Source organism: Rutilus rutilus, assembly GCF_951802725.1.
Source record: "Rutilus rutilus genome assembly, chromosome: 4".
Lineage (NCBI taxonomy): Eukaryota > Metazoa > Chordata > Actinopteri > Cypriniformes > Leuciscidae > Rutilus > Rutilus rutilus.
Window position 1 is genome coordinate 14,719,827 of NC_140212.1, and position 24,753 is coordinate 14,744,579.

Sequence of the window (24,753 nt, forward strand, 5' to 3'; positions counted from 1 at the left end):
ATCTAAATGTGTGTGTGTGTGTGTGTGTGTGTGTGTGTGTGTGTGTGTGTGTGTGTGTGTGTGTGTGTGTGTGTGTGTGTGTGTGTGTGTGTGTGTGTGTGTGTGGATTGATTAAACACTCTCTTCGACTTGGCCGCAAGCTGCAGTAGGTTCGCTCTTTTTATGGTGGCCAAAAAAATGCTCGTATTCTTTACAGCCATATACTGTATAAAATCACATTGATAAGAGAATCGTCTCATTATTTAGCTGGTTTTATAAATGAATAATTAAACTGGGGCTGTCAGTTTAACATGGGGCTGTCATTTAGTGTTATTAAATACAATAAATTATATTGTACATTATTGAAAATAAAATAAAGCAATATAATATGATATATTGACTTCTAAAACCACTTTTCCCATATTCAATGCATTCATCTGCACCAAAAACAATCGATCATTTGGGGGCTATTTAAAGCAAATATTACAATTGCAATTAATGAGCCTGCTTACCATGTAATTACTTTGATTAAATTTTGAATCGACTGACAACTCTAATTTAAACCACTAAGAAAAGCGCAGTATAATTACTTTAAGTGTATCCTATTAAATTGTACTCACCCACAGGTACAGTATAAGAATTGGAAGTAAGGCAAGCACCACGATAACCATTGCTTATAGTTAATAAAAACAATTACATGTTTGAATTTGGTGTGTTACTCATCTCGGGCCTTTTGTGCTGGACATATGAATGTTATAGTTCAAAACTCTGTCAGTATTTTTACCAGCGATCAGACTTTGATAAAACTGGCCAAAACAAATCCAATAGACTTAATACAATAGAGAATTGGACCAGTAAGTTACCACCCAGAACACCTTGTGCACATATAGCAACATCTTGCCAGTTGTATCAGTGTAGATATTGCATGAGAAAGCAGCACTTAAGAATCTGGTTTTCAGATACGGTCTAAACTGTCTCCAGTAAAGTACAAACGAGCTAACTCTGTCTTTTTGTCTGTGTGGAATTGCTGCACTTTGCCCAGGCAGCTCTAGTGCCAGCTCTATTGGAACTGTGACATCTGTCATAGTTATTATAATTTTTTGTTGTTGTTCCACCAGTTCCAGGATAATAGTTGAATGTGAAGGCTTTGGTGCCTAAACTGTCAAACCGATGCCAACTGTGAGCACAGAAGTGAAGCCAAGGAAATGGCACAACTCTGGCCTTAGCACGGTCACTTAGATAGAAGTAATGGAGCGAGACCTGTGCTGTATCGCCTTAAGACATGTTATTCTGAATGTCAGCTTTCTGCTTAAGTGGAAAACAGCAGTAGGTGCAGCTGTAGTTGTGCCATTATTACCCAAGACGGTGTCTTCCCGTAAAAATCAGGAGGCACAATGAAACTTGGGCAACACAGCCAGCAAATCCTTTGGAACATGAATTTGATACAGGGAGGCATTTGACAAAATAGTCTCTAGGCGATTTATGGAGTTGAAAGCAGCAGTTAGGGAGCTGGTGGTGTGTCGCACGACAGCGCAATTCAAAGACATGCCGGCATAGAGCGGTGAATGCTAACAAGCTATTCTAAGACAATTAGGACTCCAGAAGTGCTTCACAGAAAAAACACAATTATATATATATATATATTTCTTCACACTTGCGGCGTGTATTGGCCTGTCATTCAAATTCATTAAGTGCATTAGATGAGCCTGCTACATCTGCTACATTAAAAATGCAATTATCTGAATTCATAAATATGTAATTGCAGGTGCTGAATAATTGATGTGGTCTTATGCTCTGTGTTAAGTTATAAACTCGCTCTTAATGGGTGCGTAAAAGGAACAAAAGGTGTGCTCGCTGCAAGATTAAAAGTCAGAGATTCCCTTCGAGAGGAGTCCTCACATTAAACCCTGTGTGATTAATTAATAATTATTAATAAACACGGTCATAAAAACTGCAGGCTGAAATGCACACTTGCACGCATGCCCTCTCTCTCAGCCGTGAGATGTATTCAGTAATCTAATGTATTTTTAAGAGCAAATGTATAACCACATGTTCAGGATTGTATATTCCAAGAACTGTCATATATATATATAGTTCAGTTACGAAACTTCAATATTTTAAATAGTCTGGTTCCTTGTTTGCTAGTTCTGCAGCACGCTATCAGAGTTCCTCTGAAATCCTCCACCTCCCCCAGCTCCACCTGTCTAGATCTGCTACTTGATTTATATACATATTATGTCTATTTATGCAGCAGCAGATCTCACATGCTCACAGCAGCGTGTCTTTGTATCTATTAGAAGTAGCATGTCCATACTTGCTCTGCGACAGCAGCGTAGATGTACAACAATTCCAAAAGTTGTTATGATTGATATACACTTTTTACACTAAACTCAACTTAGACCTAATGAACTACTGAGCAGTTTATTTATTTTTTGCTTTGGTCATGTCTTATCTCACACATGAGCAAGGACTGCCACTGGCCACAGAGGTGTGTGATGCCTTTATGTGTGTGCACATAATTATGCTTTGATGCCGTGGAGATCCCTGCTGCGTTTAATCACTGTTGAAACATGGTGGTCTTTATTGCAATGCAGAGGAATAAGAAAAGAACAAGAAAAATTATTCTCTCATTTAATATTTCATTTCTCATCTTGGCCTTCAAGAGCCACAGTTACATTTAGCGAATTCATTTGCCCAGATGACGTGATTTACACGAATCCACAGGAACAGAAGGCATTTAACCTCTTTGTTGCCAAAGAACGGAGGGTAAATATGAACATAATTGCACGTTCTGCATGATCCATCATGTCTCAACTATTGCATGGATGAAGCCATCAATATGGATCACCACTGGATGCCAATATCAATTCTTGGCAGTAAAATCTTTCTCAGCACTGTGATAATAACTCTACTAATGAATTACCCACAGTCTTCTGGACTCCAAATGGAAGGCCTATGGCGTTTGTGTGTGAATAGAAGGAAACAAGAGAGACTTTGTCTCACACTGAGGTAATTCTCAGCTGCTGTCACTCTGCAGTTTTTAATGTGCTTCCTCTGTCCAGCCTCTCGGTGCATTCAGGGTAAACCAACTTAAACAGCAGTGTGCACAATTCTGCGTGGTCTCACACTGTGTGTATGTGTGTTCTGATGAAATATAGGATAAATGTAGCTTGCTCAGCACTGAGCAGACTTTGAAAATAATAACTTTTGGCGCTGGGGTGTTTGTGATTTCTGTTAAAGCAGCAAAGCACGTCCTCGTCTGCCCAGTTAAACCATGTGAGACAAAAAAAGGTGACTTTTGGTTTAAACCCTGAGGGCAGTCACGCACGTACACACTCAGACAATCTGTGACTCACTGTAGATTTTGTGAACTCTGTGTTTGGCCTCATAGGCTTGGATAATGTAATCTGTTGTGATCAAGTCGAGTGAATCGGGCAAGATTTCTCCCCCTTAGGGTCAGATGTGGGGTTTGTAGACCACGCAGGAAATGGAAATGGTCTCTTATTAACACAAAATGTATGCTTTATGCCATGCACTTTGTTCACAGTGACCTTAAAAGCTGGGGGGGAAAATGCAATTATCATTATTGTCATCCAATAAGTGCAGGCAAATTACCCAGAATTTCAAGGTAGTCTTGTAACACTCTCAATACTAGCGATGTTACATGCAAAGATGTCATGTAGGGGCCTGTCTAACTTAGTTTTGCGCTCGTTTATCATCCGTACTTCTCAGCTGTCTGTGTCCAGCGTTCTTTCCCCTTTCTCTTTTTTTACTCTTGCTATGTCTAAAAATGGCTTATTGTTCACTCATTCACCCTTCCCTATATAGTGAATGCCATATAGTACAGCCGTGGCCAAAAGTATTGGCAGTGATGTGCATTTTGTGTTTCCCAGTTTTAAAGTTTACTGCTTCAGTTGCTTGTGGTGTTGATTCACATTGTCGATAATTGAGCAGAGTGATCAGATGCATTTTAAAGGCCACCTGAAATCAAGATTTAAGTCTTTTAGCTTTTAGTATGAATATGTTAGCCTTGAGGTTATGAATAAGCTGGTGTGTTCCAAAAAACAAATTTAGGAGATATAAGCATTCAAAACTTACAGCCTCTCACTTCCACTAAAATGGATAATGGATTTTTATGACATCACGCGGACTTCAGCTTCTCATCACATCTTCTGTCCAATCAAATGCTGTCTAGAATCTAAATGCTATAAATACCACCTGGTTGACACATCATGGAGCAAAATAAGTTGGAGATGTGTGTTCGGTTGCTCAAACGCTCGAGTTTTATTCTGTTTTCCAACTGTACGTTGGTTAAGAATGAAATTGCTAGAATTCATTCACACCTCAACTATTGAATCCAACGTATCAGCAGCAGCGCACGGATTCGCTTCCATGGTGCTGTCAAGTACGACTTGCAATCTGTGAGGTAAACTAAACGCTATTGGCTATTTGAAAAGGGGGAGGAGCCTTAGCTTCTTGTTTCAGTGGACATTACCTTAACACATCATACAAAGTTGTGTGTTCCAAGTTTCTTTGTTTTTGTTTTTTTGCTCCTGGCACAAAATGACTAGCCTTGGTAATGATTAGCCTAACCTAACCCTAATCTTTTCACTAATCATATCACATGCACATGGGAAAGTGTGAACAAGTAGCCTGGTTCTACCAGACTCTCGTACATTTCATTTGTACAGAGAGTCTGGCCTCTCTCCATTGACAAGCGTTAACTTCCTTGTAGGCGGGTACTCTGTTGAAGTTTAAAACTATTGGATCTGCCCAGAGTCACTCTGGATCTGCCATAACCAATTGCTAACGTTTGGTCGTGACGTATGTCAACTCAAACTAGCGCACGATCTCAACGTCATCGTTCTCAGCCACTCCCTCTGTTCGCTGATTGGACCGGTTAAAAATTGATCGGGGAAAACCAAAGAATACACCACAATCCCAGACGGAGTTACTGAAGGAAAATGAAATTGAGCGGAAGTACGTAGGAGGGCGGAGCCAGGCTAGTGAACAAGTACTATTCAGGAGAAATCTTTCGGATTGGTTTATAAGAGCGGACTGATTGCTAAAAAAAGATGGGAAAAATTGCTTTCAATCATTGTGTTCTGGTGTTAGCAATGGTCACCTCTAAAGAAAGATGTGCAACCATCATCACTTTGCAACAAAATGGCCTCACGTGCAAGGATATAGGGTACATTGTTTATAGACTATAATTAAGAGTGTATTATGAGAATAAATGTGTAAACTTTGTAGGGAATAAAAATATTCAGTATTCAGAAAGCATTATAAAATGGGCAACACTCGAAATAGTGCACTATATTGGGAACATGCAGGGAGCGATATTGGACACAACTGTCTTTCTATTTCCTTCTCTTTCTCTCGCTCTTCCCCAGGGGAGAGGGGTGCAGTGGATGCTGGGCCTGTGTAATTGTGCATCCTCTTGAACAAATCTGTCCTTGCATCTTCCGACTGTTCTCTATCCCGGTGCCTCCCTCTCTCTGCCTATTATATGCGCCTCTTAATTAGTGTTGCATGTGAAGGAGTTTGAGAGTGTGGAGTAGAGGCTCATAGCCCATCTAATGCAGCTGTCTGTTTTGCCACAGGATGCTCTGACAGGCAGAGCCTCTAATTACACACACACACACACACACACACACACACACACACACACACACACACACACACGACGGGCTCTGTTTTGTTTGGAGATAAAGAGCAACAGGATGTGTAAGGTCAGGCGTTTTGTGCATATGTCCATGTGTGTCATTTCCTTTTAATGCTTAGATTTTGTTGTACTCCGAGGACACTCTCCCCTTCAGTATCATGGTCTCCATCTGCTTGTCAGCTGGTGGGATTATTAATGATAAATGGCTTAAAGTTTGTTCATCGAAAGAATCTACAGGTGAAGTGTGGGAGAGCCACTCTGCCGCCTGATTTGTTCTCTGTCACACCTCTGCACTGCGATTGGCAGCGACTGTCGTCATGGCTTTATTCCACCCACAGTGTCTGACTCCAGCTCTGTCTTTAACCAGCAGATTTATATATCTTAATGTGGTTTTAATTTTGCCTTCTGCTCTAGAAGCAATATCCTTCACCTCTCTCGGGAGAAACAGGCACAGACACCTCTCTGTTGGACTTTAATTCATATTTATATATTTAATGGTGCCGTGAATGAATTTTTTAGTTGTTTTTTTTTATGTTAGACAGGAAGAAATGGTGTAATCAAAATATAAAGTGACCAATCCCAAGCGTTATGTGATTGTGATTTTTTTGTTTAAAACGATTTAGCTTCAAATCATTTTATTTAAGTTTTAGTTTTAGTAATTTGAATACTTCAACTTAATCTTTTATATTCCAGTTGCTAAGGCAACATTTCTAATTTTCATTTAAGTGCAAATAAGTTTTTCATCTACTACTTAGGTTTTATTTCAGCTTTATTTTAACTAAAGAAAACGTTTAATAGTTTAATTTTACGTTAAGTTTTAATACTCATTTAGGGACAGGTATATCTGAAATACTTGATATGTAGGGGTGTAGATCATTTTTATTCTGACATTGATTCAAATAGATATAATTATGATATCTGAAATTTGGTCATGATTCAATCTTATTAGAATATTTTGGAATGATTCATAATTGTTCCCAGAAATAAAATCTGAAAGCAACTGTGACTGCGGAGACAATTTGCACTGATATTGATGGAAAAATAATGCATCAGTATTACATTTAATATATATTATATTTCCATATAACATATATAGGTTACACTTTATTTTGGTGGTACACTCTACTAACTATAAGTAACTTAGCAACTACATCAACTAACACTCTAGACTGTTAGGTTGGAGTTAGATGTAAGGGTTCGAGTTAGTAGAATAAGTTAACGTAGTTGCAAATTTACTTATAGTTTGTAGAATGTTTAAAGTGGACCTTCGAGAGAGAGAGAGAGAGAGAGAGAGAGAGAGAGAGAGAGAGAGAGAGAGAGAGAGAGAGAGAGAGAGAGAGAGAGAGAGAGAGAGAGAGAGAGAGAGAGAGAGAGAGAGAGAGAGAGAGAGAGAGAGAGAGAGAGAGAGAGAGAGAGAGAGAGAGAGAGAGAGAGAGAGAGAGAGAGAGAGAGATTTTAAACTACCGTAATAGCACAGCAGTTGATTATGCTTTCTGGAAACCATCATCTTGGCAAATCTTTGTCATATATTTCAGTCTTTCTGACTTTATGTCTTTCCCACCAGTGCTATCAGGCTTCATTGATGTAGTTGTCCTCTGGGCCTAGTCTTAATACATATAGCTACTTCCACAGCCACTCATTGAACCATTTCATGCCTTGTATGAAAAATGTTCTCAGTTGAAAGATTCCTGAGATCCCCACCCAGTTAATTAACGTGAACACGTCTGTCTCTTTGCCGCACACTTACACACCCACTTTTCCATGCTTATCCGGCTCCTATGTTAAGTTCTGAGCCATTGGAAGTGTGTGAAGAGGTGTGTGGGTTCTACTCAGGAGACTCCACTCATAGACATAGATGATACAGCTTTACACCGGATACTTTTAGGAGACTGTATAACATTTGTTTCGAGTCAATCAAACCTTAGTCCTATTTTCCCCAAATTACCACTGTCAGTAACTCTTTTGACTTAAGGGCTGTTCACATCAAGGACATTAACGATAACTATAATTTTAATAATCATTCTGATTCTATGAGAATAGGGAAGGCCACTCCACTACTATAATAATAACGTCACTTTCAGAACAACTTTTCCAATTAAATTGATTAAATTGGCAGATGACATAACTGCAACGCATGGTTATAATAAACCGAACATTTTGTGCTTTGCTGTGGAGGTAAAGACTTGATAAGATGTAACAAAAACTTGTGGTATAAAAAGAGGTTGTGATGATCTAGATTCAATGCTCATTTTTGTCATTATCATAACATAATGACATCTAAATCCCCTTCAAGGTGTCATTAAACGCATCTGTAATTCCTTAAATATTGTTTTATTTGCACACCCCCAGATCGGGTCATTTCAGGGCGTTTTCACTAATGCACCATGAATAAGATTAGGGCTCAGCCCACCTTCCATCCCTCAGTGTAATGTGTCAAAAAGGGATTAACAAAACGCTGGAATTGAAAGAGACCCATGGAACAGCTTCTGACTAAACTCTGCTATAATTACAGGAGTAGAGCTGCCACATTCTTACCACAGGTGAAGATGAGATGAGAAAGAAAAAATCTCTTCAATTATGCCGCTCCCGAACAGATTCTACATTCTCTAAAATGCATGAAGAACGTTTGAATGAGAGGCTAACAGAGAAGGAAAATGAATTATTGATTCCAATTACACAGGCAAAAGTGGAGCCTATGCAGTTAGACATTTTATTGAAATCTGTGTGTGTGTGCGCGTGTGTGTGCGCGTGTGTGTGACAGAAAAAGAGAGAGGAAAGGATTTGACCTATCAGTAGTTATCATCATGAAATTATCTAAATCATAAAATCATAATTGGGTCTGGCTGACAATAAATGTGGCCAGCTGGGGGGTGGTGGTTAGTGCGTCAGTTTTCGCTACCTTATTTAAAATATATAATATTCGTGGTATTACTATTAAAATGTTAATGAAGGTCATCAGCAGATTCATATGCTTTTACAGCACTCTGTGGGACTGATCAAATTATACTGCGGATATTGCAAAGCTTAATCGCAGTACATGATGGAGATCTGTCAATTTGAGATGATATCAGATAGAATAATGTTACATTATGGCTATTATTGTAGATGAGATTAGTAACCACTGACGTAACTGTATTATGTTTTAGAGAATAATGTTAGTAGCTAGTTGCAGAAATTTAGTATTGCCAGATTTAAGCAAGGGAAAACAAACATTTTGGGAAATAGCTGGAGGAAATAGTTTAAATGTATAATTTATTTTTTAATACAAGCATTTGTCAAATACTAAAACTGCAACCTATAATGGTTTGAACAGCAGTTGTTTAATTTGTTATGCTAATTAAATCAAAACGGAACTGTTTATTTAATAAAATGTAAGGCATTTACATTTAGAAAAAAAGTTAATTGGGCTTTTTTAAGCATATAAAAACCTAGAGGGTTTACCACACAGGTGGGCTTAAATGATATATTTAGGTATATTAAAATGTAGCGGGCTTATTTGCAACACACCATTTTAGTATATATAATGTGCTTTTGAAGTTAGGAATTCAACAGCTGAGAGTTTAGGATGGCAGAATTCATTCTTTAAATTGGATTTAACAATTTTCACTCAGAAATTGCTATATAATTACAAAGAAACGACAAGTAACAACACATTAAATGTAAATAAATCAAATGTTTTACAATTTTTTCAGTCTTTAAAATGGTAAAAAAACAAACTAAACAAAAAACAAAACTTTTGAGTTTTGGTAACTTTACTGCATTATTGATATATTTTTGCTGTTGACATCAGTTTACAGCACTATAGTGCCGTTGTTTGGTAAGAATAATGATTCAAGATAGTACACCTTAATTCAGATATACCAACGCTATCTCACGACCAATTCGTACGAATTCGTACGAATGATAAAAAGTTGGCTAATTCGTACTAATTCGTACGACCTCACTCGTACGAATTTGTACGATTTGTCTAAACCCACGTGATGGGTAGGTTTAGGGGCGGGGTCAGGGGTAGGTCATTCGTATGAATTCATACGAATTGGCCAATTCGTAAAATATGTACGATTTTGCAAAAATTTGTACGTTTTCCCGTGAGATCGGGCTCGATATACTGTATACACACAAAAACACACTGAAAAGGCCAATCCCATACTCAGACCAATTTTATTGACTATAAATCCAGCACATACACACATAAGAAAAATAACTGCACAGCAATTTACACACCTTTACACAGACACACGTGCACTTGGGACTTAGCAAGGCCCACTCAGAGACACCATTGTCTGCTCTGTAACACACGTAATTGCTATTGTTGATATCTATTAAGATGGCAAGTTGACCTTGTCTTATCCTTAATAACATGTTGTGTGTGTGAGATGAGATTAGATTTTGAGGTCTCTCGGCGCAGGGATTCTCACGGCCTTATTCACACAGGGATGCTTTACACAATTCAAACTCTCCTCTGAGAAACAGTGAGAAAGAGATAGCTTTTAAGGGGAAGTCTGCTCCGTGTGACAGCACTTTGACACATTAACTATGAATAATTACATGCACAATTTGAATAATTAGGCTCACAAAATCGAGGTTTGCTTGCAGGTATCAGAAGGCTGTCAGCTTGCAGTGAGCAGACACATTTAATCTATATTGAAGGATTTTAAGAGATTAACACTATGAATACACAGAGCAGACTTTCTCTTTCTCCTGAAGACCTGGGAGTAAGAGAGAAGAAACAAGGATCAGAACTCAATTTTGTGTGTCCTCCTGGGACCCAGCAATTCATGTAATGCCGACTTCTTGTGTCTAGATAATGGGAAAAAAAAAATGAAGACCGTATCTCGAGAAAACAAGTTTGTCAAGATCATGGGAAAAAAGAGATCACAAGAAAATTAAGTTGCTTTTGGATAAAACGAAATTAAGTTCCCGAAAGAACAGCTTGTGTTGAGAAAAACCTTGGAAAAATTGAAACAAAAATCTACAAAAGAAAATTCAAGATCGCCAGAAAACAATGTTGAGCTCAATATAATTAAGCTGAGATTGAGAAAATGTATGTAGATGACATTGTAATCAAAAAATGTCATCAAAAGAAACCTTGAGATCTAGAAGAAAAAAAAAGTAATGTTGAGATCATGGGAATTTTTGTTTTTACATTGAGAGTGTTTATTAAGATCTTGAGAAGAAAATTAATGTCGAGGTCACAAGAAAAGGGAGTTGTGATATTCAAAAAACAGTTTATATCGAAATCATGAGAAAATCCAGTCAGGTCGAGGTCACAAGAAAATGTTATGTTGAGAAACATTTTGCAATGTGAAGATAATAATTCATAATAATTCATATAGCGCTTTTCTAGGTACTCAAAGCCAGGGCCGGATAAAAAATGTCCTGTGCCCTGGGCATCAAGACTCAGGGCCCCCCATAGTTAGGGGGGTTGGGGGGCATGCTCCCCCGAGAAAATTTGGATTTCTTTGACCTACATATGTGTAATTTAGGACTTTTGAAGGCCAAAAAATTATACGAAATAGGCTATTTAAAACCTTGTCATTAGATTATTTGTCAATACCTGCTCTCTCCTCATCTTCATATTTCTTATTCTCTCAGTATTCTTATCCTGGCCTATTTCTTCCCCCCCTAAAGCTGAACTTTGACTGATAGTCTTTTCATTTCCGTCTGTGTCAGTGACGAAAGTAAACATAGGCTCAACTGATATTTATACGTTTTATGAATCATTTTCTTAGACAAGTTAATTTACTCAAGGCTACCTGTAGCCTAAGTCAGTATTGCCATTAGGAACCTTCTGCAAGCTTTGGAATTTGAAAACGTCTGTTTTTAAATGTTAAAAGTAATTTTAAATAATAGAAATTATAGACTACGTTTAACGCAGTTGGTGGAATTGGCAGACGTTCCCTTAAGCATTGTGTGCTGTGGAAACGCGTCAAAGCATATCAGGGATAATTATGCAGCATTAATGCACGAATGATTTTGAATGAATATTTTCATCATGTCGATATACAATGGTCACATAATGTTAAAACTAATCTTGCTATTGATATCTTTGTTAGACTACCGACCCTGTAGAACAAATGTCCTGCTAATATCGAACTTAAAACGAACTTTACCGCACTCAACCAGCAGGAGTGCATTTCACGAATTAGTAATCGCTGGCGTTCAGCGGGGAGGGAGGAAAGACTTTGTCTGTGTGAACCCGCGTAGATGCACCTTATGCAGTGAAGACTGTAAAGTGTTTGATAACTTTAGTAAATTTCTGTGTATTTCCTACCTGTCAGGGCCCCTTAGATATCATGTGCCCCTGGGCAAGTGACCAGTTGCCCTAATGGTTAATCCGGCCCTGCTCAAAGCGCTTTACATGGAAGGGGGGAATCTCCTCAACCACCACCAATGTGCAGCATCCACCTGGATGATGCGACGGCAGCCATATTGCGCCAGAACGCCCACCACACACCAGCTTACTGGTGGAGAGGAGACAGTGATGAAGCCAATCAGTGTATGGGGATGATTAGGAGGCCATGATGGACAGAGGCCAAGGGGCAAATTTGGCCTGGATGCTGGGGTTACACCCCTACTCTTTTTTCAAAGGACATCCTGGGATTTTTAATGACCACAGAGAGTCAGGACCTCGGTTTAATGTCTCATCCGAAGGACGGAGATCCCAATAAAACAAGACCAAAAAAACAATACCTAGCCTCTCAGTGGTTCTATACCACAAGATTTTTTTTTTTATTATCAATTATATTTGTTTGATTTTCAAATGCTTTCTTATGAATAAACATATCAGGGTTGTCAGAGTATTATCTCCCAGATTTTGTGTGTGTGTGCGTGTGTGTCCCAGGAGGCATCATGAGCGGGCATAGATTGATCCACGGTTTTATATTCAGCTTTACATTTCTGAAATACGTTGTGAGATTTTACACTCTACATTTTCATCAGCAAAGACCTTAGGGAATAATCTGAGCGTAAAGAAGAGGAAAAAGAGATGGAGAAAAGATGTTGTCATATGCATGTTCTCTCTCTGATAAAGCAAAGGGACCGGTCAAGCGCACGGAAAGACGGACCATGAGAGAGCTGTCTCCATAGCAACAGAGTAAACAGCCTGAGATTTGTGATGCTGCGGTTCTCTGTGGAACACTAAAGCTTATGATAGAGAGCGGGAGAGAGACGAAAGGTGGATGAGGGATGTGAATGAAAAGGTAATAAAGAGCAGAAAACAAAAGGTCAGATGTACAGAGTAATTGTGTCTCCTGTCTGACCTCAACTTCATCCTTTAAAACCTGTCAGCCAATCAGACACCAGGGACTGACCTCTGGTTACCGTGGGAGAGTGGAGAAGGGGAAAATGATATGGATTTGAGATTTTCTCAATTGCTTCTTCTGCCCTGGGGGTTATATATTATTTCCCTGGCTCAAGAAGGTCTCTCTCTCTCTCTCTCTCTCTCTCTCTCTCTCTGTGTGTGTGTGTGTGTGTTGCAGTACCTGTTGATGTGCAGCGGTTGTATGACAGACCTAGCTGTAAATTCCTACCCACACAAAGCGACCTATCACACAAAAACACACGCATAAAGTCTAAGATTGAGGCTAAAGGGCTAAAAACATATTTTTCTTTTCCTCACTAAAAGTCCCCCCCCCCCCCCCCCCACATCACCAAAGCAAGTCTTTCACCTTGTGTAATTTGAAAGCTATGTAAAACGCATTTGTTTTTGTGAGCAGAGGCATCTGAAGGCTGAATTATCTACATCATCACACCGTAGGTAAATAACTAGAAGAATAACAAAGTGCTGCAAATCAGTGCGTTTATAATTACAACAATAAATTAAAAATAATATGATAAGAAATACCAGTTTGCAACATCAAGGAGCATAACGAGCTTTTTCATACAGCTACAAATTACTGGAAGCGGATGACACTGGAAGCCTCGCACATTCAAATTACAAATGGCTCTTACATTATAAAAAAAGGTGGATGAGACTCTGGTCACACATTCACACCAAGGATGATAATCATAAAAAGTTTTAATAATCATTCTAATTAGGAATAGGGAAGTTCATATCACAATTCTAACTATAATGACACAGAGGAACGATATCGTTGGAATCACTTTCAGGACGATATTTATTCAGCTGATGAATGATAAAAAACAAGTTTGTCAGCCAATCAGGACACCCGACTTTAAATGGGATGTATGTACCAACTTTATGGTACATGCTGAAGGTTTGTTTAAATTTTAAACGAGCAATACTGATATTGTTATAGTAAAATAAGATTGAATTTTAGTGGTTTTTACTTTTCAAATCCCCAACATAATGCAGTACCGAACATGCTGAATTCAAATAAGGCTTCATGTTTGGTTCCAATACGTGCATTTATGTTGAACATTTTGCCTTTCTGGGGAAAGGCTGTTTTTCGGAAGAGCCTCACAGGACACAGAACGCTCAAATTAGCTTCAGCACGGCTTGCTCCAGTGGTTCAGCCCATCTCTGCAGCCATTACAGAAGCAGTGTAATTAGTATATGCTAATGCACTGGCGATTAGCTCCCGTCAGCTCCCAGCGTCCTGTTCTACAGATGAGAGTGGCAGAGCTTCTGAACCGGAGGGCTCGGGGTATACTGACGCTCAGGAAGTGATGGCTGATGCTTGGCCTTGCCTGTCATTACTCCCTTCATTTTCCTTACGAATGTTTTGTTTAGAAGACCAGGGAGGGCGTTCTGATCCCAGCTGTTTTAATGAGATGGGAGCACTGTTGTGAACGACAATGAGCCGAAACGGCACAGAAAACACTGAGGAAGTGATGCGTTGGCCATTTTCGGCAACTCTAGAAGCCTCAAGGAACATTCCTGCATAGTAGATGAACCTATATGGTATGTTCGTGTTTTGTGGTTTATTGATGACACACTATGAGCTGAAAGATTGATTATTTCATCATGTGCTACATGTACCAAGTTCTCAGAAATACAATCTTTGAATTCATGTTGGTTGTATATATGGTTTTAAAAGACTTTTTCAAGAAAGAAAATGATTCATTCAGTTAAAAGAAATATTTTCATATAGTAACATTTCCATGGTTTCATTTCACCCTGAATATGTTGTTTTGGAATGTTTTAAATTATATTTATAAAAACACTTTATACCTTGATAAAAATATATGAATTATGTGATTTTTGTATAACTTGTTATAAAGTTGTGCTACATGACATTACAACCTAAACTAAACTTGCCTTGTCATAAAAGAGTTAAATAATCGAATATAATAAATATAAATAATTGACTTATTGACCTTGACATACAGTCATGAAACAGTATATGGCAATTTTGTTCAATTATTTTTAGAAAAAAATTGTTATTTCAATAATATACTTTTTTGCTTGTTTTTGTTTCAATATTAGCCTAGAAATCTAGACGCACCCTAGCGGCAGCAAAATGTATTTTGCAGCCAGGGCAGTCTAGCAACTCTCCATTGACTTTCGAGCTGCAAAAACCTAAATTGGGTCAGGCCAATCACGTCGTGTATAGAGTAGGCGGGGCGGGCTTAACATATGACGACAGAGTTGCGACGGTTACCTGCCACTTGCTGGATTTTGAAAGAGTCTATAGTGAGTTGCCAGACCCAACATCTTGATGTAGGTCTGGCTTGCCAGGCTATTTCAATATGCCTTTTATTTTCCATTATGATTACCTGATCCAACTGTCCTGATATTTGTAACTTTACCACATACAATCCTGTTAAATTTTACTTTCAAGTAGTCACTATATGCATGTGTGAAGCAATAACTTTTGCATGCAACACAGAATAAAAGCCTCACTGCCCACCCAGCCTGCCCAAAGAAAATCTCTCTCTCTCTCACACACACACACACAATGTTTTAGCTTTCCATTCACCCACAAACACCTAAAGAACAGAGTCGTGTTGAAGCATGCTAGTGCATTTAATTAAGACAAAAGCCTCTTGCCATGCAGATTAATTCCATCACAGCAGAATTGTCTACTTAAAAGCTGTTAAGTCGCTGTGAATTTCAGACTTTGAATGAATTTCTATATGCAGCACTAAAGCAGCTTTTTCAGGTCTGCCTGTTTGATCGAATACTGTACAATGGCTTCGATGAAAAGGGTGAAAAGGTCAAATCTAAGCGTTTGTTATTGGATCCGTTATACTCATTCATTCTGGTTTAGCACCAGTGACCACAGCTATTGGTTATTGGTTTTTTTAGCAGATGTTTTCTCATCCAAAGCAGCTTACAGTACACTTTCCATGGGACAGTCTCCCTGGAGCTTTACCTGGGGTTTAGCGCCCTGCTCACAAGTATAATGATGATATAAGATGCAGGTCATTGATCATGTTTACACCTTTGAAGTCAACATGACATTAAAATTGACCCTATTGACTTTCTTAATACACATTCCTGGGCTTATTGTTTATGATTCGAAAGGAAAATCTTGCTTAATTTTTCCTTTTATCTTTCATAATTAAATGACTTTCTTAGTAGTAGTAGCCAAAAGTGATGTCCAAGGGGGAAAAAAGTGATGGTCTAGGAACATTTACCTTCACCCTTTATTCAAATATTATAAAAAAAATTGTTAAAGGTTTTGTAAGCATTATAAGCAAGTTATAATTTTGCTGTTAATGTATGCTTTTTCCTTGGAGCTTTTTTTTATGCTTTTTTTAGCATAGTGAAATAAAACCTTTTTTTTTTGCCAAATAATTGTCAGATAAATACCATAACCAAGTTTAGTGTTTTGTTCTTCCCTCATATTTAAAATATGAGGACAACATTTGATATCTTTAAAATATTTTGATGGTTTAATTTAACTTATAGGGTCATTAAAACAAATATCACCTCAGGACTTTTGGCAACAGGCCACACTGTTCAAGATCCAGCAATTTTCCAGTGAACAAATCAAGTGCTTCCCTACAATTTTCCCTACACTCAGAAATATGCCCATTTCACATATTGGAAATAAAATGAGTTTCAAATACCGTTTCATGTTGACTGTGTAAATCTAAGTTCTCAGCATGAGGTTGAGATTCTCGTGAACTTTAGAAACCTTCAGAAAAGTTGCGACCATAATAACACATCAGCATTGGATCAGACTGAAGAACTCTTTTTCCAGTAAAGCTCCTGTTTTGATGGAGATGAGGAGGATAAATGCTGTGGTTAGTGGGGTAACTCCCTGACTCTTCTCTCTCTCTCTCTCTCTCTGTGAATAAAACATGTGTATGACGACATATACAGAGGTTATGTAACTCTCTCTCGCACTATCAGTTTAGTTCTCCCTCGATCACGCCCTCGCTCTCTCACTCTTTTTTTCTCACCTGCATCCCACTGTTTTAATTATTCTGCAGGAGGGCTACTTGACTGCGAAGAGACTTTCCTGTGCTGCACGGCAACTTGAAAACACGTTTGTAGTGCAAATTTGGTCCAATACCTTTTTCTTGAATAATTGTTGTGAATCGAATCGTTCGTAATTGAAGATGCCTCATTGTTAAAATCCCCTTCTGAATCACCAGCAGAAGTTCTGTTCTGGATGATGGTCCCCACGATGAAATTCAATTTATATCATGTACTCATTTCTTTTGATCAGGCTGGACCTACAGAGAAACTAAGGTTTCTGACTGTTCAATTATACAGCTAACATGGAACAGTACAGAACATACACTGTAAAAAATGAATCGTGAGTCTTGTAATTTTCATTAAAAAAATTGAGGTGATCATTAAAAATATTATGTATATTTTATTAAGAAAATTGTGGTTCAGTGTTTTGTTGAAAATATTGAGAACATTTCACTAATAACACCAAGAGATGCATTTTCCTATTTTTTTTAAGGAAACATACACAATTTTAAGGCTTGAATTGAGGAACTGATAAACCTGATAAAATTAAGGAAAAGGGGCTACCTATTTATTTTAAGAGAATTAGCTCATTTATGCGGTTTTATTTAGAGACACCATTGTTTGTTCCCAGCATGCTTTGCACATGGCTGGAAATGGAGAGTAAATCTTGAAATTAAGTGTTATTTCATGTGTTTTTGAGTAAAGGGAAACATATGTTAATGTTTAATGTTCAGGTATGTTTGACATTTGAAAGAGTTTCTATTATGTTAAAGTTTTGATCGTTACCATTGTGCAGACGAGTAGGGCTTATGGTTAGGTTGTGAATAACTGCAATTTTTTTATATACTGAAGCATATTGTTTTATACATGTAGCAATAACTCTGCTAATGATAGTGCAGTAACAAGTTTGATTCTGTGCTGTCCTAACAGTATACAGTATTTTTATAAAATAGTATATCTTAAAATTAAATATAAACAGGTCATATCCATTCACTTGACTTCACACAATTTTGAAAATAAAAAATACTTCAAATAAAAAAGCACATTTCACTAAAAAAATTTAATTCATTATGTCATAGACTAAATAAATTAGGGCATTTTACATTATTTATTCAGGTAGATTCCATGAATGAAATCAAGCTTTAACTACTCAAAAATATTATGTGTAATATTGTTAACATCATTTTTTAAAGTAAATAGCAGTAACATTTTTTACAGTGTACATGTCCTGTTTTGGTAATCAATTTTTTTCTGCATGTCAATTGAAGCCGAACATGTTTATGCAAGTTTTTAACATGATTATGCTTAACCCATTTATGACCATACCCATGCATTGCTGGATAAAGCATAAACCGATCGTATCGACACAGCGAGATTTTTGCCCTTTACCCGCTTCATATAAACACCTTACCCTGCATGCATTCTCTCTGCGTATTTAAGTGTGCATGTCTGACTATGTGATAGAAAAGTGTCCTCACTATATAAAGTTGACGACTTAAAAGTGAGGAAACCCGTTGCCGTAAATAAACTTCATGCATAATTGAAAAAATTTGGTTGTGGAATTATCAAGTTCACATAACTTTTTTCAGCTATGCATGGTTAAATCAACTGATCACTTTTTACAGTGCTTATGTGGATCCAGCCAGAGCAAGAGTTTGGAAGTAGGAGAGGAGGAAATATGTTGTACACTCCGACTCGTTCTTGACCCAAGAAATAATAAAAATGTGATCTCTTCTAGCTAAAGTAGATATGGTACATATAATGCATTTGTAAACCACATAATATGAGTCTGTGCAAGTTTTTCACAACATTTTGGAATACTCCATAAATGAATACGTTTTGATGTCACTGCCTTGGAAATAACCAGAAATAAGTATTCTAAACACCATTTTCTCATTCATTCATTCAATTTTCTTGCATTGTTTGGTTATCGGTTTGCATGTAAACTGATAAAGCGAGTACGGTTTCAATAAGCAGTTTTTTGGTACTTAACATATTGGTTTGCATGTAAACATGGTCAATGTAATTGAACAGTGAAATTGCTTTTCTTAAGATTCTCAGGTTTGTCAGTATCGCTGTCCAAGTCTGTGTACTCCACCAGCCCCACTTGGTTTTGATACTGTTTACTGTTGTTTTCCTGCAGTTGTGGCTCAGCATGCTAGGATCTGAATATATGAATCAAATCAACGTTAAGAGCAGCCATTTGCCAGCCTCTCCTGCTAACAGAATTCAATTATTGTTTCCCTGCAGAAATATCAGATTCTCTTGTTTGCTTGTGAATGGAGGATGCAGAAGTACAAAAGGAAAGTGTAGTGTGGCCACCCCTTTAGCCTCAATGCAAGCAATTAAGAAAAAGTAGCTAACAACATAGAAGCTATGGCAACAGTTCACCTAAAACAACATGTTCATCTCATTCCAAACTCATCTTCTGAAACCATGAACAGACCCAATTTAAGTCATTATTCATTTTATGCTACAGGGCTTATTTTCAAGGAAACACACAGCTACAGAAGTTTCAGGCAGGCCGGTCTTGACTGCATTACAGTTCCATATCACTTGATATCAAAATTATTTCAGTTATTTCAAAAGGTCCTTACAGCCTACAACAGCAATAACACAGACCTAGCAAATAGACATAAATGATAAATATGACAACCTATTTCCATGTATTTCTGACATCCAGGTGCATTTCACCTACTGTTTTATAAATTCGATCAATTCAGACATACTACGCATTTCACATACTGCTTTTTGTCTATTATACAGTAGGAAAGATGCATATTCGGGCACATTTACAGTTGTCTCAACTTAACTGCTAGTTAGTTGTTAACTGCTACTGTGTTTGTTAAACAGTGGGGTCCAAAAGTCTGAGACCACAAGTTAAAATATAAAAAATATAAAAAAAAATAAAGTAATGTAATGCACATTTTTATTTCAAATTATAACATCAACTTAATAATTTGAATAAAATGAAGCGTGGTATGCCACAAACACTCCATGAAGGTTTCCGAGTTTGTATAAAACCTGACAAACATACGCAGTTGTCGAACAACCTCACAGTCGTCGCTCTATGACTGTCTCTCTATATCCCCGCCCCTGTTGCCCAGCAACCCTGGACCCTGCAGCTAACAGTCAATCACAAACTTGTACACATATCACCACACGTTATTCGAAATTATTTGAGAGCATTTCAAAGAGCATCTTGTGCTAGAACAAGAACATCTGACCGTCTGTACAAAGGAGTATACATGTTCACAAACATGCTTATTTGACTATGATTACTTCATTTGTAAGTTAAGAGCACTTTGCCTCTTTGATTGAGATATTATCATACCTTATGAGGCTTGACATCATACCTAGCATGACTTACACAGGAAATGCCAAGCTGCACCACTAAATAACAAACAGCAAGCAACATATTTAAAAAACAGCAAATTACTACAGCTGAGCTGTAGTAAATCATTTTAAACAGCATATGAGCAGCGGTATGTCTGCCGTCACACTGTAAACCCTGTTTGGCTCCTGATTGCATTTGTACTTGTTTCGTTTTCAAAGCCATAGTTGCACATACAGTACGTCAGTGAATATTCAGGAAACGTTTTAATGCCTCTGAGCCATGTAAACCCTCTAGGTCTGTGATGAAAAAAGAAAAGACAGGAGCGTTTGGAACGTCATGAAAGAGAGAGTAAAAAAAAAAAAAAAAAAAAGAATTCCGTTCGTTGGGAATGTGCTTGGCACTTCAGCTGAATACTGCCTTGTGTGATGTCTGCCGAGAACTGATGCCTGGGGAAAGAGACGCTGCCAAATCTTTAGTGCTCTTCACAGAAGAGGAAGAAAAATTACTTTAAAAAGAGAGGAAAATCTTGGTAGGATGCCATGCCATACATGTAGGCTTTGACCATCAACCACAAGACAAAAATTAACACAAACATTTGATTTTGTTCAGTATTGGGGAACGGTGAGGCAGCCCTCTTCACAGCGATGTTGGCTGACTTAAGTAGAGCGTCAGGTGACTAAACGAAGAGAGAATGTGTTTGTTTGGTATTTCACAAAATATTAGCATACTAACTGCAGAGCTGCCAGCGGGGAGAGTACCCAGACATCTCTGGCGCTGAATAATGAATATTTTGTTATATTTGTATGTGTAGTTTATTTGTATGCATATCTCAGGATGTATTCCTCTCCAGCAGCTCCAATCCCTGTCTAACCCCCATCTCAATTAGCATCTTCCTTCAAGTTTGCTTTTACGCTGTAACAAATAGCATCTGCTTGGTAGGTTCCTCTGTGTTTAGAAATGCCGCCTGAGATCTTATTTCTTTTTATGGGCTCTCTTTTTATTCTGAGGTGGTGTGGCATATTGGTCCCTACTTAAAAGATCATCTGGTTTATTGCTTTTGGATCATGCTTTTCAGCTGCAAAATGTAAATATTCAAGGTTCAGTATAATTTAAGCTCAACTGGCATCAATGTTGGTTAACACAAAATTAATTGCAAAATGGGCTACAATGGACGTGAATGGGGCTGATCTGCACACACTAAATTATAGCCACAAAATAATAATACTTTAGTAGTATAAAATGCTTAATGCTGCTTTCGGTGTAAAGTTATATCCAATTTCTGTCAAACATAACACCTAAAACCTTGTTAAAATGGCAACAACAATTTAATTGCTCAAATAAGTTTTCACAGAAGAATTAATGTTAAGTGCTTTCATGAAATTATAAACTTTTGCTGAAGTTGAAAAGTTGAAATTATTTTGTGGTAATTAACATTATGCCACAATTGCTGATGATTGACGAATATTTCTCTTTAAAAAAAAATGGTTCAGCCACAAATTTAAATTCAGTCATTATTTACTCATAAATTACTCATTATTTACTTCTAAAACTGTAAAATATTTTCTTTGCTTATTGATTTGGAAAGATTAAGGGTGAGAAAATAGCCAATTTTTAGGGTGAACTATCCCATTAAAGAGGCCTGATGATGGGTAAGCATCCTCCTTCCATTTAGCAAGATTGCTCCAGAGGAATTGTTCCTTTAACTAGCTTTATAGTAGTGCCAAATCACATCTTACTTCTGTGACCTTCAACAACAGTGGTCATACATTATCATCGCCCATTGCTTTTGAATTTGTCACCTGAGAGGTGACATTCTGATTAACGGATCGTGTTTTTTGTTCGCCTAAATTACCCTGTGTGACTTCGACATAAGCCTTTCATTTCCTTTCTTTTACTTCAAAACCAGCTGTGAACACATGTTTTGGCATTTGGGAGCATTGATTTCAAACACATCAAGCCGTAATTAATTGTAGCATCGATTGACTGGACTCCAGCTTTTCAGGAGCAAGATTGATCCAGGTCAATCACGGCAATGGGCGTTTGCGTGATTCACATTTGAGCTGAAAGCCCCCTGTGGGGGTGTATTAAGGTAGAGCGTTCTACATTAGCCTTCTCCAAATCCCTTTCATCTTCAAAATGTAGTCCCATTAAATCATATGCATACATGGGTGACTCGACCAAAGTAATCAACATGCAGCGATTGGTTTTCTCATCTGAGGCTCACGCTGCACATCAAAGCCTTCAGGACTCACTACAATGAGCTTTTTGATCTCACCACTCAAATTTAAAGCCCTCATGTGTGAGTTCATGTACCCTCGTCGTGTGCCCACAAAGTTAAAACTCGTGCGCATACAGAAGGACACACATTTGTCTAACATAGACATACATATTATAAATCAATGTGAAATCAAAATCGACTCATTTACCTTCACGCCGTTAGTCTTATTATGCATGATTAATCAGCGCATGTTATTATTACAAAGAAGAAAAATGTCTTAGCAGTCTTTCTTCAAAATTTAATAAGCTCCGCCTCTGAAGTGACTGTCTTTTCAGCAGACAAATAGCTACAGTATTCAGTGCAGTTTGTAGTAATTTAATACTAGATAATGTTAAAAGGGCTTGAAATTAGGATTTTGTCTCCGTTCACATTCCATTCACATTTGCCTGCTGGAATCCACCCAATTATATTTTGTCATGTTAAATAATAATAATATTATAAGGATTATGTTGAATATAATCTTGTTATGCAGTCATTTTCATGCGGCATTGCAAGGTAGTTCTTTCTTCACTGCAACTGAAATTACTGCAATTGAAAACGGATTTATTTGCAGGCTTCAGTGTCAAGTCCTGGTTAATGTAAATAAAAGTCACAACAATGATAGCATATAAAGATAAATATGAATAAATAGCAAAGAGGCTCTCCACAATCCACTGCAAACTCACATTCAGGTTTGGCTCCATTCTACAATGGAACACCCACATCTCCACAATCCAGTCAATTCCCAATAGATAAAATGGGTTGCAAATGCAGTTTAATGTTGACTTTTAACCCAGCAGCACTATGAAAAAAGGGCGAGCGAATACACCAAAGGTATTTATTGAAGTTTTATATGGAGGAAAGAGCTATGGATGAATCGCTGAGAGTGACATTTAGACTTATGAGAAATATAAAGACTAAAGCAGCCAAGAAGTTGACAAATGAAACATAACTGTAGCTTTTAGATGAGAAATAAGAACAGAATGACATTTTTGTTGATTTTACACCAAAGCATGCATTCATTCATTCATTCAAAGCATTAGGTGAAAAAAATTGGCAGATGTTAAGTAAAATTAGGTAATAGTACCTGCAATAGTATTTTTTTGGTTGTTTTTTTTCACAAGAACCTCTGAATCCTTTGTTAGTCCTTAAATCTGCCTCATAGTTGATAAGTATGTTTAATTAAGGATCTATGAAATAATCAGTCTCTGTATTGTTTATATGCTCTCATCTCTAGTTATATCCCTTAAATCCTACAGCTTTGCCTAAAGTTAATTGCATTATTAACTCTGTCTCTCCTCCATCCATTCACTCCCTTTTTTACTTCCTTATACTGATTCTTTATCAATGATCAAATATTTATGTAAGCAAAAGGTACAAAGGAGGGCCAAGCAACATTATGAGTACATAGACACGAGTAGCATTGATTTATTACATAACTGTCATTGTGACATTTCACAATATCACTGCGTTTATACCTTTGATTCTCTCCAAAGGGCACTCAGATCCATCACCACAGCAACACCGTGCTAAAGGAAGCCAACCTTTGCGACTTTGTTCTTTACCCAAAATCCCCGCTATAGTAGCCCACGCAAGATTTGCCATAACTTCATAAGCAGTGTAAGCTTTCAATGAGAAATGAAAGCAGTGTACCTGCATACAAGACTTCACGTTCAGAGCTCTTCTGTTTTTAGTGCGCCGTTCAGTTTTTACAGTCCAGCTGGGTTTTGCTTTTTTTCCTCAAATGCACCTCAGCTCATAATTCTGCAGCAGCTGTCAATTTATTTCCCATACAAGAGAAGATCGTCAAATTTAAAATCCAGCCGCAGATGTGAATCAACTGTTTCTGATTCCAGAACTTTGTAATCTCAATACCTCCGCAGCTCATGTCTCAGGAGAGAGCAAACATGAAAAGAAAGAAAATCAGGTAAATACTGGAGTATAATCGTTCTGTTACTGATATTTTGTAGCATCCCCATGTGGATCAGTCAATGGCTGCTTTTCTATTGATTTCAGTCTGGCTAATGTTTGTATTTTATAGCACTGCTCTTATGGGGAAGTACCACCTGGGATTGACTGAAACACGGATCGGTTCCTGTATTTATAGTTCTTTCAGCAATAAAGAACATGGTGAAAATATGTAGCTGAAGGCCTATCTGGAAAAACAACAACATTAATAA